We start from the raw sequence: 15,580 nt of genomic DNA, 5'->3' as shown, positions 1-15,580 counted from the left end.
CTTTTCATGGCTCAGAAGACAGCTCTTTGTCTCCTAACTCTCACTTAAGTGTATACTTACTTCACGTTTGGCATATTAAGTTGGCAAGCAATGTATAAATCATTTACACTAAAAATAAAACTATGGGAAAATTCTCTTACTAAAATTACTAAAATGTTCTTACTAAAATTAGATAACATAGAAATGTTAGCTTATGGAACCCTCACTTATGGGGAATCCTCAGTCCAAAAGGTTTAACTTACTTGTACCAACAAATTATCTTCTGAAAGTTCAACACCCATAGGAGTTGTCTCAACAGAAACCCTAACAAAAATATAGGTTAGAATTCTTAAAGAAGTAGTGCTTATTAGATACATCTAACGTTGAAAGAATGACTTGTTATTTAGAAAGCTTTGTAAAACTAAAGATCCAAATGTGAAAATAATTAATTGTACAAATTATGAATTTAATACCTTTTTTTATTATTCGGCAACTTTGGGAAGCTTTTAAATTAATAGACATTCATTTCCTTAACATTTTTAATTTCAAAACATTTAAGATTCAGATGAAAGGGGAAATAAAGTAAACAGTCTAAAATCCTTTGTACAGTCCCAGGAAATATAAATATGTAGGAAAAATTCCAAATCTAAATTTAATTTCAATATTTTTATTTTTGATATCAATTATATGTCTATCGTTTTACAATGTTTTCCTCTTAGCCATTTCCCTGTTCTCATAGTGTAGAGTAGTGGTTCTTAAACTTTGGAGTACATTGGAATTATCTGATGCATATACTTAAAAATGCTGCTTCTAGAGGCTAGCCCCGTGGCCAAGTGGTTAAGTTCACGTGTTCTGCTGCAGGCGGCCCAGTGTTTCCTCGGTTCGAATCCTGGGCACGGACATGGCACTACTCATCAAAGCACGCTGAGGCAGCGTCCCACACGCCACAACTAGAAGGACCCACAATGAAGAATACACAACTATGTACCGGGGGACTTTGGGGAGAAAAAGGAAAAAAATAAAATCTTACAAAAAAAAAAAAACCTGATAAAAAATGCTGGTTCTAGAGCCCACTCCCAAGCCTTCTGATTTAAGTAAGTCTGACATAGAACACAGGAATAGATACTTCTGTAGGTTGGCTTCAGGTTGCATTTTGAGATATTTCTCAAAATATTTGCAGACTAGAACATAAAATTGTTCCTAAAAGGCATCAAAGTAGAAGAGAATAAAATGAAAATATTCTAAGAACTGTATGGTAGGAACCACACTGTCAGAACATCAGCACATGCCCTTCATTATAAAATGACTGAACTAACCATTATACATTAGCACTGTGACAATTATTTCCTAGGAAACTAAAGTACTTTTGATTCTGAATATATGCATTTTCAGAACTACTTTGTTTTTGTTTTAATAATCCATGTAAAGAAATTATGAAAATTAGAAAAAACATGTTTCAACAATAATAACTATGATCCTATACTTACTACCATACCGCATGAGCAATAGAAGAAACTTCTAGTAGGGAAATAGCTCATTCCCAAAAGGTGGAGGACTTGTAATATAACACAAGCCTACTGGACAGATTTACTGAGTAAGTCGGTGAATTTATTGGAGGGTATAGTTGGTTTATTTCTATATGACTTTCATTATGGAGACCCATTGTAGTCAACTTCCTCAGGAAAAAACTAAGATGCAAATAGTAGAATGATGTCTTCAAGGCATAGTCTCACAGTGTAACATTATTTTTCTGTATACAATGAGAATAACATGACAGGAGATTCTTTAGAAATCCAAAACTTGAGTAACACGTGACTCCAAATAATGATGAGTGAGGTAATTAAATCACCTTCAATTTACTTCATAGAATTGTGTTTATGCCTGGTGAAAGCGTGTTAGAAATGACTTAGACCAAATAGGCAATTTGATTGGTTAATGAAGAGTCTAAGAATGATAATTGAATTTGATGGAATTCATTAGTTAAGACATTCAAGCAGATACTTTACAACCCCAATTACGTACTCTAACATATGTAATAGTCACGATGTGATATATGTACCTCCTTGTTGAATTAGGCACATATGAGGGAATAAGACATAGTAGGCACAAAGAAACACTTAGACAAGTTCCACCTTCACTCCCACTCTCTTACCCAATACTCTTGCTAAAATATCATCTGTACAGCAGGGCACAAAAGCACAGAAGCAGATGCCATGGCATATTCTTTTAGAATGCAAGGCTGCTCAAGATCATCTACAGATAATGAACCATGACAACTTTGGATTGGATGAAGTACAAAATGAGAGTGGAGAAAGCAAAAATGGTATATAAGTCATCAGCGCCCCAAAAACTAAACTAGCACCTCAAAGGCATTAATACTAGTAATTTCAAAAGATGGGACAAATACTAATATTTCCTTTAATATTATAGAAGCATTTTTTTAGAGTAAGAGATATAGTTCTCCAATCTTCCGCACAAATACTTTTTCCCCCACATATCACAAGATATGTATAGGGATGGGGGATGATCATCAACAACACCTATCAATGTTTCTGATTTTTCCAAATACCTTAATCAGGCAGTTGCAGCGCAATTTCCAGGAACGAAGCACTAGGCAAATGAACAGTCTTCTAATCTGAATCCAGGCGTTTGTCACTCAAGCTCTTGCTAGTTCTCCTTTTCCTGTTTTCCCTTGAAAGAGAGAATAATAGAAATAATCCATGAAAATGCAGGCTTGCAACTCTGCACTTGCCTTTACCACTGACTGGGTATATGGACTTCTGCTTATGCAGCCTATTCATTATCCACATCCTGCTTCTCAACTCCTGGGTGTGCTAGGTGCTCCAGGCTAAGAACCAATAGGTATGAATCATGCTGACATAAAGAAAAATCTAGAAGAATAAACGTTTCAAAAATCAACTTTTTCATATTTCTTCTGACATATATTGTTCAACGGCATTGGTCTTTAGAAATAGCATGTGCTGCCACAGAAGGCACCCAGTGGAATTACCGACCGCAGGGAATTATCTCTAAGCAATTCACACTTTGTTTTGCTAACAAGACTCCTTGTTAGGATACTGGAGTGCTATCCCTCTCCGGCAGTGTTCCCCGCCTTTTAGAATTATTGAAAAGCTAACTGAGTCTATTTTGATTTGTGAATCTTTTGTAAGCAACAGCAGCCGCAGCAGCGCTAATAAAAAGGAAAGGCATTGCTGTTTACCTAGGAAGGACATTGAAGTACTGCACATACAAAGCGTCCGAGTTGTGGAGGAGCTCTACCAAATATTTCAATAGTTCCCTTCCATCCTCGCATCCTTTGTTCTTTCCTCCTCCCTCTCTCTCTCCTTTTTTCCCTTCTATATTTTTTTCTTTTCTTTCCTCCTTCCTTTCATTCTTTCTGTTTTCTTTAATACACTCCTCATTGCATTTATCTACTCTTTGATATAGAGCAACCTACTGCCGTATATTTGAGATTTTTAAACAATGATTTTGGAATACGAATTCTCCAAAAAACTAAGTAAGAAACATAGAGACACAGGTCGGGAGACTTTAAGTTATCAGCTGAATCCTGTTGTCCCAGTTAAGAGTGGGGGCTTTGCAGATTCCAGTGGCTCTGACACTAATCACACCATTCTGCTCTCCTCAGTTTGCATTTCAGTTCTCAGGAGGAAGCTAACATGGCAACACTCTGTTATTTGAGGATTCAAGTTTTCCTATTATAAAAAAATGAATATACAATCCCCTGCAGCTTCCATTATATTTTGAACAGAATTTTATCATTCCTTTGCAGTTATTAAGGAGTCCTATTTGCCAACTAATGGACCAGAAACATTCTGGCATAAATCCACATAGGAAAATCTTCTGAGGGTTATTTGGTTTGGGAAAACCTTAGGCCTTTGTTTAAAGGAATAGATGCTACATAAGAGAGAGTTATTCCCTGAGTGCCTTCTGAGTTCTATTTTGCCTGGTTGAAATAGACAAGGGGTGGTTGATTCCAGCTCAGGCCGTTTCCAACATAAATACTTATTATCTGTGATTCATTCAATGAATACTGAGTGCCTATTATGGACCCTTTTTTAGGGGGCCAGGTCTTGGGGATAAAAAAGAGCAAAGACAGTTTCTTGCCTCTGAAAGATTTGGAGAGACTGGTATGAAAATAAAATAAAATATTACTACAAATTGATAAGCGCCACGATAGAGATTTAGGGTATGCTAGAAACTGAAGAAGGATTCTTTCCATCCTCAAGGAGAATTCTAATTTCTCATGTCAAAAGAAGCAGAAAACATCACCAGCACTGTGTATCTATGTGCATATATGTGTGTGCCCTTCAGAGTACTGGGGGAGGTGACTAAAAATGAAGTCCTGAGCTATCGCTGCCTGGAATTATTTAATGGTTTACACAATTTTGGCTTTTCAGAATTGGATCTTTTTTCAACAAGGATTCCAAGAATAAAGTGGCTTTTCCCTCCAGAAAGCATTTAAAACCTTTCTCCATGTGGATCCCAGAAAGTATCTGATTCCTCAGAGAGCATGGCCACTAGAGTCATTTTCTACATACTGGAGAGAATACATGAGTTAGTAATATACACCCATTCTGGGAGCCAAATAGCAAAGATTAAAAACCATCTGTCACTGGGACTATGAGCCTACGAGCAAGCAGTAGACTTCCAGCAGAGTCTGGGACAGAAACAGTATGTAACACAGATTTAAAAACACAAGAGTCAACTAGAATCATTTGCTCAGTCACATGGTTTAAAGGATATTACCAGCTCCCACCAGAACCCACTTTGCCACGTGTTGCATAAAACCATGTGCTGTAAACCGAACCCATTTTTTATTGAAATTCATTCTTTCTCTCAGAAACAATTTTCTAAATGCTTATATTGTGTCAGGCAGGGTGCAAAGTTCATTGGCAAAGGAGAGAAACAGCTGCCTCAGCAAGCCCCCTCACTTTACCACAAGGAGCTTGCAGGCTAATGAAATAGCCTACAATAGGTGATAAATGCATGCACATGAAGAATTATGTCATTACATAATTTAAATTGTAATCAGTTGGTAAAAGGACAGGTAAAGATGGTAGGAAAGTGAGAACAAGGGAGCCTCATCCAGAATTGGCTACTGTGCAGAAATCACATTTAGGAATTAGCTGGATTTGGAAGGTGGGGGGTGAAGGATTAGATTCAAGGTGGAACAATATGTGTGTGAAGTCTGGAGGCAGAAAGGAGCTTTACATGTTTGAGAAACAACAACAAAACGTCAATGTGGTTATAACATAGTGAATACGGAGAAGGGTGGAGGGTGCCAAGGTAGTCGTAGCTCAGCCTCTGCTGAGGGTTCCTGGTGAAGGAATCAAGGGAAGCCACTGAAGGATCTAATCCCTTTAGTTACTCTTTGAATAGTAGATTGAGGTGGGGGTGGGTGAGGACCTATATCAAGATTCAAAAGAATTCTTTTACCTATTCTCAGAAGTAAAATTTATCATATTGGTTTAAAAATAAATTTTCTTGCTCCTGATGATTAGTAGTTGATTTATTTTCTTAACTTATAAGTAATGCTGTATTTTCCTTCCTAGTACTTATCATTATTCTACGTTAATGCTTGTTTGTTTCCTTCTCTCGCCAATACCACCTCTTTGAAAATCTATAAGAACTAGAGTTTCTTTCAGTTTGGTTCACTGATGCATATCTAGGGCCTGGAACATCATTTGGTGTAGAATAGAAGTAGCTCAACAAATACATCTTGAATGCATAAATGAATGGAAAATTTAGAAAATTGTCTCCCAGATGCTAGCAATCATTTAGTGTTATTCCTCTTCCTAAGTTACCTTCATGCAAGGCCAACTTTGCATGGTAAAGGCAAGCAAACTAGACTAATAAAATGTGCTCCTGGTGTTTCATCATTAAAAACAGTATTTAGAGTTGTTGTAACTTATGGAAAAGGTATATATAAAACCAGTTTGGGCAAAGAAAACGTATGAAAAATAAAAGGTGAGAAAGCTAACTTGAAAGCAACATATATTTTGTGCTAACTAACATACTTCTCTTAGACTGTATGTTCAATTATTATGGAGTAAGATGTAATAATTTCCCAGCAAATTCTCTTGATAGCTTCATAAAACTATAGATCCTTCAGTTATTATCAATTTAGAGACGGAGATAGATACAGGACTGTCTGACATCCTTGAAATCCTTTATTTGACAGAGGAACTTACAGGAATACAGAATAAATCAAATGTATGTACTTCAAATTTTGTAATATTAAAATATTATGTTTTTATGGCACAGTTACAAATTCATAAAAGCTCATAGACAAAAGAAAACATCTAATAAGTTAGGAATTTTAATAGACTGTTTCCACAGTGAGATGTTTCTTAATTTATCAACTATTTTCTTCCAGAACATATGTATTACAAATTTTATTGGGTTAGGTATAAATTGTTTTAATATGCTAAACAGCTTAAATAATCTAGAGGAATGTGGTTAAGGTATGGTTTTCCAAGAAAAACTACCAAAGGTTATTTGCTTCCGATGCCCTTCATTTTGACTTATGTTCATTTTTTTATAGTGTAATTTTTAAAAGGCTAATCTGAGTATTGCTCTAATACGGAAAATTAACTTTACAGCAGACAGTGTAGGTTAAAAGATTCGATGAACCTTGGTAAAGAAAACATAAATGATTATTTTATGATGCATTGCCTCAGATCTTTGACCTTATGTACAAGCAAATCACAGTCATATACCAGCAAATTACCAAAGACATGGAAATTTAAAGAATAATTACATTCAAATATTCCTTGTGCCAAGTTGTCCGGTAGGATATTTGCGCAAGAAGAATCTTGTTTGCAATGGGCAAAGGCAAAAAGTAGGGGAGAAAGTAGTACAGCTAGGCTTTTACTTGCACCATTCAAATTTTTTTCCTGGTTAACAAAATAGTTCAGGACAAAATGTTCGCAAATTGTATTAGAAACGTAGAATGCGAAAGTACTTTAGGAATGATCTAGTTTTCGGTTCCTAATGCTAATTACCTATTAGTGGAGACCAGAATTCCAAGAAGTCTGCAAACTCTCTGAAATACTATGTAAAATTATAGGCATTTATGTATTTGTGCATTTTCATCAGATTCTCAAAAGGGGCTAATGATTCCCCTCCTTGATAAAGTATTCAGAAATGGAAATTGACTTGCCCAGCTTCTCACAGCTTATTAGTAGCATAGCTGAAAGTATCATTCGTGTCTTTTGATTCTCAGTCCAGTGAGCGAAAAGTGCCTTTTTCATCATAGGCTTCATATTTCCTTGCTATAATACATGGTCCAAGTCAAACCAACACAGCACTTGACTTCTCTCTAAGAACACAATGTTAAATAGCATAAAATACTTAGAAAAACAAGTTTTTGCTTTATTATCAGATTAGGATTTGGTTGGACTTCTTTTTAAAGCAAAAATGTCAGGGAGAAATCCTTTACCATATTAGTCAATGTGACTGAAAGCCACAAGGAATTTTACATAATTTTTCTTTGTGAATTGATCAAAAAAGGGAGTTTGAAAAGCTTGGCTCTCTTGTCTGATTTAATCCACAAAACAATGCATCTACTTTCATCTTTTTTTATTTCTAAAATCTCAACATAGAATACACTGTGAATTTTAACAACTTGTTTTTGTTCAACTGATTGCCTTCAGTTTCTCTATTCTTTCGTTAGTGAGGGCAAATGAATATATTTCTTTTTTCTTTTGTAAATTTATTTTCAAGTTTGATTTTAAATTATTCAAAAGAGGTTTGTACTTGTTTACAAGATAAATTTAGTGGAAAAAAAGAATCTAGTCTAGAGGTTTGCTCAAACTAGCCATCATAAGAATGATCTCTAGACCATTGCTAGTAGTATATTAATTACTAGATAACTACATTAACAACCAGATTACTAGCAACAGTTACCACCGTGGGAATTTAGGTGAACTCTGATCTGAAGTGCAGTAAAAATCATTGGAAGAATAGATTTAGTAAAAGCACACAAGCATGGAAGGTATATATACATATATGTATATAAATCCAATTTAAGAAAACAAGAAAGGAATCTTGTGTGAAAAAATTGTTTGCATGGTATTTACACTAGAGGAATGAATTGATCTTTCAAAGACTGTTATTTTTTGGTCGTCATTGGTTTTTGTATTCAGATAGCTTGAGTTCAAAGCCAGGCTCCGGCACTTTCTAGCTATAATCTTCAATTGCCTCATCTAAAAAAATGGATATAATAATTCTTCAATAGTGTTGTTATGAGGATTAGATAAATTAATTAAATTAAAATGTTAGCACATAATAAACCCTATTGGGTTGGCTATTGTTAGTGTTACTATTATTGATACAATTATTCTTTTTAATATAAAGTTAATACAAATTCAAATTAGAAAGCACTACAGGGGTTCCCGTCCCATGGCCAAGTGTTAAGTTCCTGTCCTTCGCTTTGGCAGCCTGTGGTTTCACCAGTTTGGATCCTGGGCACGGACCTAGCACCACTCATCAAGCCATGCTGTGGCAGCGTCCCACATAGCACCACCAGAAGGACCTACAACTAGAATTTACAACTATGTGCTGGGAGGGCTTTGAGGAGAAGAAGAAGAAGAAGAAAGAAAAAAAAGAGAGAGGTTGGCAACAGATGTTAGCTCAGGTGCATGGTATACTGGAGTATACATTATCGTACTGATTGCTATTCATAGTGTTTTCTGCACATGTCATATTTCCTTATCTTGCCTCAAAGTCTCTTGAGGGAAAGAGCTGTCTTTTTTTATTTAAGTATAGTTGACATAGAATATCCTATCAGTTTCAGGTGTATATCACAGTGAGTTGATATTTATATACATTATGAAATGATCATCACAATAAGTCAAGTTACCATCTGTCACCATACAAAGTTATTACCACATTATTGACTATATTCCCTGTGCTATACGTTACATCACCATGACATACTTATTTTATAACTGAAAGTTTGTACCTCTTAATCCCTTTCTCCTATTTTGCACCCCCCAAAACTCCCCTCTGGTAACCATCTGTTTGTTTCCTGTATCTGAGTCTGCTTCTGTTTTATTTATTTTGTTTTTTAGATTCCACACATAAGTGAAATCATACGGCATTTGTCTTGCTCTTTATGATTTATTTCACTTAGCATAATACTTTCTAGGTCCATCCATATTGTCGCAAATGGTAAGATTTCATTCTTTTTTTATAGCTGAGTAATTCTCCATCATATATATATATATTCTTTATCCATTAATCTATTGATAGACACTTAGGCTGCTTCCCTATCTTGGCTATTGTAAATAAGGCTGCAATGAACATAGGGGTGCATATATTTCTTTGAATTCGTGTTTTCATTTTCTTCAGATAAGTAACCAGAAGTGGGATTGCTGGATAATTGATAGTTCTATTTTAATTTTTTGAGAAACCTCCACACTGTTTTCCACAGTGGCTGCACGAGTTTACATTCCCACCAACAGTGTACAAGGGTTCCCTTTTCTCCACATTCTCACCTACACTTGTTATGTTTTGTCTTTTTGATAATAGCCTTTCTAACAGGTGTGAGGTAATATCTAATTGTGGTTTTGATTTGCATTTCCCTGATGATTACTGATACTGAGCATCTTTTCATGTGCCTGTTGGCCATCTGTATGTCTCCTTGGGAACAATGTCTATTCAAATCCTCTGCTTATTTTTTAGTTGGGTTGTTTGTTATTTGATATTAAGTGGTATAAGTTCTTTACTTATTTTGGATATTAACCCCTTATTGGATGTATGATTTGCAAATATCTTCTCCCATTCAATATGTTGTCTTTTTGTTTTGCTGATGGTTTCCCTCACTGTGAAAAAGCTTTTTAGTTTGATAAAAACTGTCTTATTAATTCATATTTCTCTTTCTCTTGTCCCCTCTCTCTCCTTTATAGCAATACATATTTATTGAGCAACTACTTTGTGGCAGGCATTTTTGCAGGTCTGAAGTCACAGGGGCAAACAAGACAAAGTCTCTGCCTCCATGTTGCTTAAGTTCTTGTTAAATTCAATTAAAACTCTTTTACTATTTGCTAAATTTAACACCAATGCCAATGTTGGAGGGCCAAATACAAAAATAAAGACATGAACAAATATATACATAGCAAATATTTTAGAAAATGTATTTAAAATTCAAGAAATTGTAAAAGATATAAGCTTTCATAAAAAGGCAACAAAATCATGAAACTAACTGCAATAACGAAGGCAGAGGATACTGACATGGGTTGAATTGCAATGTATTATTATTAAGTAAATAAATGCAAGCTTTTTTCACATAAATAAGCACTAAATAAACTGGATTATGGTGAAGCCACAATAAAAATTTTTATAATTTACAGGAGGGGCTGTATATTTTGACGAGAGAAGAACATGTCAATAAACAAATAAGGTAAATTATAAAATTTTTTAAAGTTTACTTTATGGTATAACAGTTAATTTGAACAAAATATTCAGCATGTTCTGCATTTTCATATCACATTGCAAATGTCAGAAGAACCTAGATGTGAGAAAACTCAGACATAGCAAGTACAACGTCATGGAATGAGGAAGCCCCTATTGAAATAACTTGTTCATGTAATAGAAACCACAAACTTGATTCTAAACTTCATAAATTACCTATTTTTTAAAAAGACATATCTTCTATGTTTTATTTGGGCAATCAGAAGATAATATAAGTAGAAGGCAACTGTATCAACAATCAATTGAGCAATTAAATTAAATAAAGTTACCTGTTTCTTAAATCAGATGTAGAAGGCTATAATTTACAACAGTTAAAGCTACTTAAGAATCACTAACATTTATACTTGGGAAAGGGAGACTAGGATATTTATTTTTAGTCCCTAGAATTATTTTATATTTCTAAAAGCATTGTGAACTAAAGAGAGCCATTCAGAAGACTGAAGTTCGAAATTTTATAATGTTTAAAATCAAGCCCAATTAATGACTGAACCATTTATTCATGACAGACAGATAAAATTTTAGAATAACACATAAAACTAAAAAAAGGTAAGCTACTTTAATTTCATGTTCTTTAAAATACATACATATAAATGACATAAACCAGTAAAGTACAATTACTTCAAAAACTCTTAGAATTTTAGGTGTTGCACAGTAAGAAACGTATACAATTATCTAGACCTACTACATTAAAAAACATCTATTTCAATCTAAAGCATTGTACTCAATACAGTGTCTTGTAAAAAGAGATAAATAATCAGTACCTCTTGGTAAAGAATCTTGGACAATTAAGTTATCTAGTTACGTCTTTGATCTGCAAACCTCAGTTTTCCAGTGAATTGTTGAAGGCTAGCGGGTAGTGGATCATTTATCGAGTCCTTACTATCTTATGACAAAGATAATACTATTATCCCCACTTTACAGATTAGGAAATTTAGGAGTAGAGTGATTATATAATTTGTTTAAGGTCACACCAATAGTGAGGAGTTGAGCTGAGATTTGAGCCCCAGCTATCAGGCTTCCAGGCTCACGCTCATTAACGTAACACTCTGCTTTATTTCTTAGTGTATGGCTAAAAGGTGAACCTAGCTAAATTAGCTAATTTTTATAATACTGCTGAGATAGCATAGGATGTGAAATGAGATAGTGATGCTGATGACCTGCTTTAATTTAGGCAAAGATCGTTGTGCTTTCTTTTCAAACTCAAAATGCCTAAAAGCAAAACCAACCCCCTCCAAGCTTATTTCCTCTTTTTCTCATTTGGTCCCATGTTCATTCATTTATTCATTTAAGTCAGGTTTATTGGAGGTTTCCAATAGGCTAAACACAAATACAAATGACTGTTGCTTTAGTCATGAACACCATATGGAGTCATCTTTGCTTCCTTCCCTCTTTCTGTAATTGGGCACAATTCTATCAATCCTTTCTTCTTAATATGTTTAGCAGCAACGTGCCTGTTTCTCTCTATTTCCACCATTAATACATAGAGACCACTGACTAAGGTCTTTATCGCTTTATACCTGGATTACTGCAACAACCTCTGGAATAATCTTATACTTTCCATCCATCTTACTCCAATATCAGATTAATTTTCCTAAAATACTTGAGTACATACAGGTCCCATTATTAGAAGAGAAAGTAGTAGTGGAAAGAGCAATGGACACTGAGTTTGGGGCCATCCGTTACAAGTTTTCTCCTTGAAGATAATCTTGATCCCCTGCCAAAGCATCCTTCATAAAGCACTCAGTGAAAATACAAAACTGATTAATTACATCACTTGCCCATTTAAAATCTCTAATGGCTTACTTTTACTCTGAGAGTAAGTCTGAACTCCTTATGCTTACAAGGCCCTTTATTTCCTGGACACGCTGACTTCTCCAAACTCACATTTTCACACTTCACTTAGTTTTTAAATCATAGTCAAATCAAACTTCTAGAATAAGTCAAGCTACTCCTTCCAGCCCTCGCTTGACTTATTCCTATTCCAATTCCTTACCATGGCCCATAAGGCCTTTCCTGGACTCATCTACTACTCTCTGTGTTCCTCACTCTGCTCTAGACACATTGGCCATTCCTCCAGCCCAACAAACCATGTTCCTACCCAGGACCTTTCAGTTTCTCTTTCATCTAACCCTCACGATCTTTCCCTGGATATTTGCATTGCTCATTCCCTCAGTTTATTCCAGTCTTTAATCAAGTGTCACCTTGGTAGGGAAGACTCCCATTTCCACTATACCCTTTCCAAACATATATTTTCTTTATAACATTTATCGAGACCTAACGTTATAGACTTTGTTTATTTGTCCATTTGTTTGTCTCCCTCATGCTACAATGCATGAAGGCAGAAATTTCCTTATTCATGCCCATTCAGCACCTTGGATAGTGTCTGGCCCATATGGGCAATCTATAACCATTTGTTGAATGAACAAATTCTTCATGACTCAGCTTAGATATTATGCCTGCTAAAAACATTACTGAATACCAAATTGGCAAGGTTCCCTTAAAGTCTGGGTTAGGTGTCCTGCCTAATTGTTTGAGTCCACCCTGCACTATGCCTGGCACAGATTAGGCAAGTGTTCAGTAATCTTTTATTGAAGTAATGCATAAGAGAAGATCATTTTAGGTCTATTTCTTTTCAGAATTCAGAGCAAATCAAGAGATGATAGGAGTTTTTCTTTTCAAATTTGTTATAAACATACATGGAGCACTTTGAGATTCACAGATGAACTTTTCAACAAAATGATGTAGAATACACATCTTCTCAAATTAACTTCATACTGTTTCCTTGGGCATTGCCCATAAAATGTTCTCTCTGTACATGTCAGAGATTCCAAAGTTTCTTTTTCGGGAGTTGCAGTGGGAAGTCTAGATCATTATGAGAATCTCATGACTCTTCTAATAAAAATTCACATACACTTAATATATTGTTTATGCTTTTAAGAGATCAAATACAATCCGAAATCCAAAATAGGCTCCTACTCTATGGACCCTGTGTTAAGAATTCTTATTCTTTTTTTCTCTATTTCTTTCTTCTACGAGTTTACAAACAAGTTCAATTTTCTCCATACTAAGCCAAAACATTAATTCCACATCGCCTACTCTTTTAACCATATACTCACCTTTCTCCTCTTCACTATGAAACTTTCATAGTAAACTTTTCTGCATTTTCTTCCAACTATCTACATCTATTTTATCTCAGATCCCTACTGTTTCTATATTCTTCCACCTACTCCAATAGTTTCAAATATTACTGCTATACCAATGACTCCTAACACTACATCTTTACCACTGGCTGCTTCCCTATACTCTAGACCCAAATTTCCTCCTGATGATTATCTGCTTATAGATGTCCTGATGATATATTAAACCCACAAATCTCAAATGAAATTTTCCACACTTCCCTCACAGCTTTTTCTTATTTTGTGTTCCCTACCTCAGTATCTGATAAGAAAACGTAAATTCATCTTTGACTCAACCTCATCCCCTACCCCTACATCTGATTAAGTGTCACATATTATTGATTCTTCCCTTGAAATGTGCCTGATATTTTTTCCCTTCTATTCTATCTGTCCACTGACTAATCTAGGCTCTTATCATGTTATTTCCCATATGTGCTTCAGCTTCATAATGGATGTCTTCCTTTTAATATCCTGCCACTTCAATCCAAGCTCCACATTGCTCTACCCTCTAGCCTTGCTCTCTTTATACTACCAGAGCACTTTGTTTGCTATTAAAAGACTCACTTTATTCTTCCAAATACTGCAGTTGATTGCATACACGTCTGCCTTCACCATCAGATTATTAACTCCTCAAGGGCAGAAATGATATCTTAGCCTCTTTTATATCCTCCATAGTGACACCTCGCCTACAGTATACACTTAATAAAAGTTTATTAAATTGAACATAAGATATGTGAGAAAAAACAATACATAAAATATGTCAGCATTGTACTAGGCTGGCTAAGATTCCATTGTCTACTGTGACACAAGAACATAAAACTACATCATTGTCCTTAATAGCATATGCTGAAATATTAGCTAATATTTCACTTATTATCCTTGGTATTTAGTTTTTTAAAAAGGAATTGTTCAGTAATATACTGGAAAAATTAAAGAGAGTAGAAGCATATATTGACTTAATAGCAATATGTAATTCAGAAATCAATGATTGTTTCAGTTATGTTTGTCTCAATACTTATTTGCAAGACAACATTTTTATGAATATTAACCTTTTTGAGTGTTTTATATGTGTACAAAACCACAAAAGGAATAAGTACTTTCTCCAATATCATCATTTCAAAAAGCTGTAATAGGGGATTAATTCACATGCTTGAGTTTTTGAATCATACCTCTAGGTTCTGTCTAAGTCTTTAAAAATAAATACATAGGTGACCTGCCTTGTCAATGCTTTTATTCTAACTTGTCTGGAACAAGTGATTTGACAGAAATGTTTGACATATAAACTGTGAAAAGCTAAAAAATGTGGTATAAGAGGAAACTGCTCTCTATAGATTGCCAGGCAAAGTAAGTCAGCAAGTTGGAGCAGTAGGAAGATTGTGGATCCTTAGAATCAGACAGATTTGGAACTAAATTGTGACTTTTAACACATACCAGCTCAGATTCTTGAGAAAATTGTTCAAACTCTTGAGTTTTGTCATCTTTAAAATGGTGATAATGGTACTAGTTTTAGAGTTACGAAGATAGAATGAGATGAAGTATGATGAATGATTAAGTATGTAAATGTTTAGTGCTCAGTGAATGTTGGTTCCTTTCCACTACCTGGTCTTCTAACAGAACATAAAATAGACACAGTCAAAAACTCCGAATTAATAAAGGGTTCATTATATCCACTTATTCAAGAATATTTATTGATGATCTACCAAGTCCCATGCAACATGGCATCTTTGGCAATAAACTATTATATGGTTATGGCCTGGAAAGCAATCTTGGTTCAAGTGTCACCTCCAGGACTTGCTGCTGTGTGATTGTTGGCCCGTGGCTGAACCCCTGTTTCAAACTTGTAAAAACGCTCAGAAGATTGTTTCCTGTAAACTGTAACTGAAGTGATATTCAATTTGCTAGGTAACTATTTTAAAGATGTTAAGTGT

At 34.9% G+C, this 15,580-nt stretch overlaps 1 protein-coding gene across 10 annotated transcripts in view; it reads right to left on the bottom strand.

Moving 5' to 3' along the window:
* SYT1 (synaptotagmin 1) overlaps nucleotides 1–15,580 on the bottom strand; it is a 518,535-nt gene that overhangs the window by 404,905 nt on the left and 98,050 nt on the right. For all 10 annotated transcript variants that reach the window (XM_070600576.1, XM_070600580.1, XM_070600574.1 and 7 more), the window contains exon 2: nucleotides 2,549–2,670. The gene's annotated coding sequence lies outside the window, so the exon portion shown is untranslated. The remainder of the gene's footprint in view (nucleotides 1–2,548; nucleotides 2,671–15,580) is intronic.

This window comes from Equus przewalskii, chromosome 29 (genome assembly GCF_037783145.1).
Source record: "Equus przewalskii isolate Varuska chromosome 29, EquPr2, whole genome shotgun sequence".
NCBI classification, from domain to species: domain Eukaryota; kingdom Metazoa; phylum Chordata; class Mammalia; order Perissodactyla; family Equidae; genus Equus; species Equus przewalskii.
The sequence above is the reverse complement of the archived record's forward strand: the minus strand, read 5'-3'. Positions and strand labels throughout refer to the sequence as shown.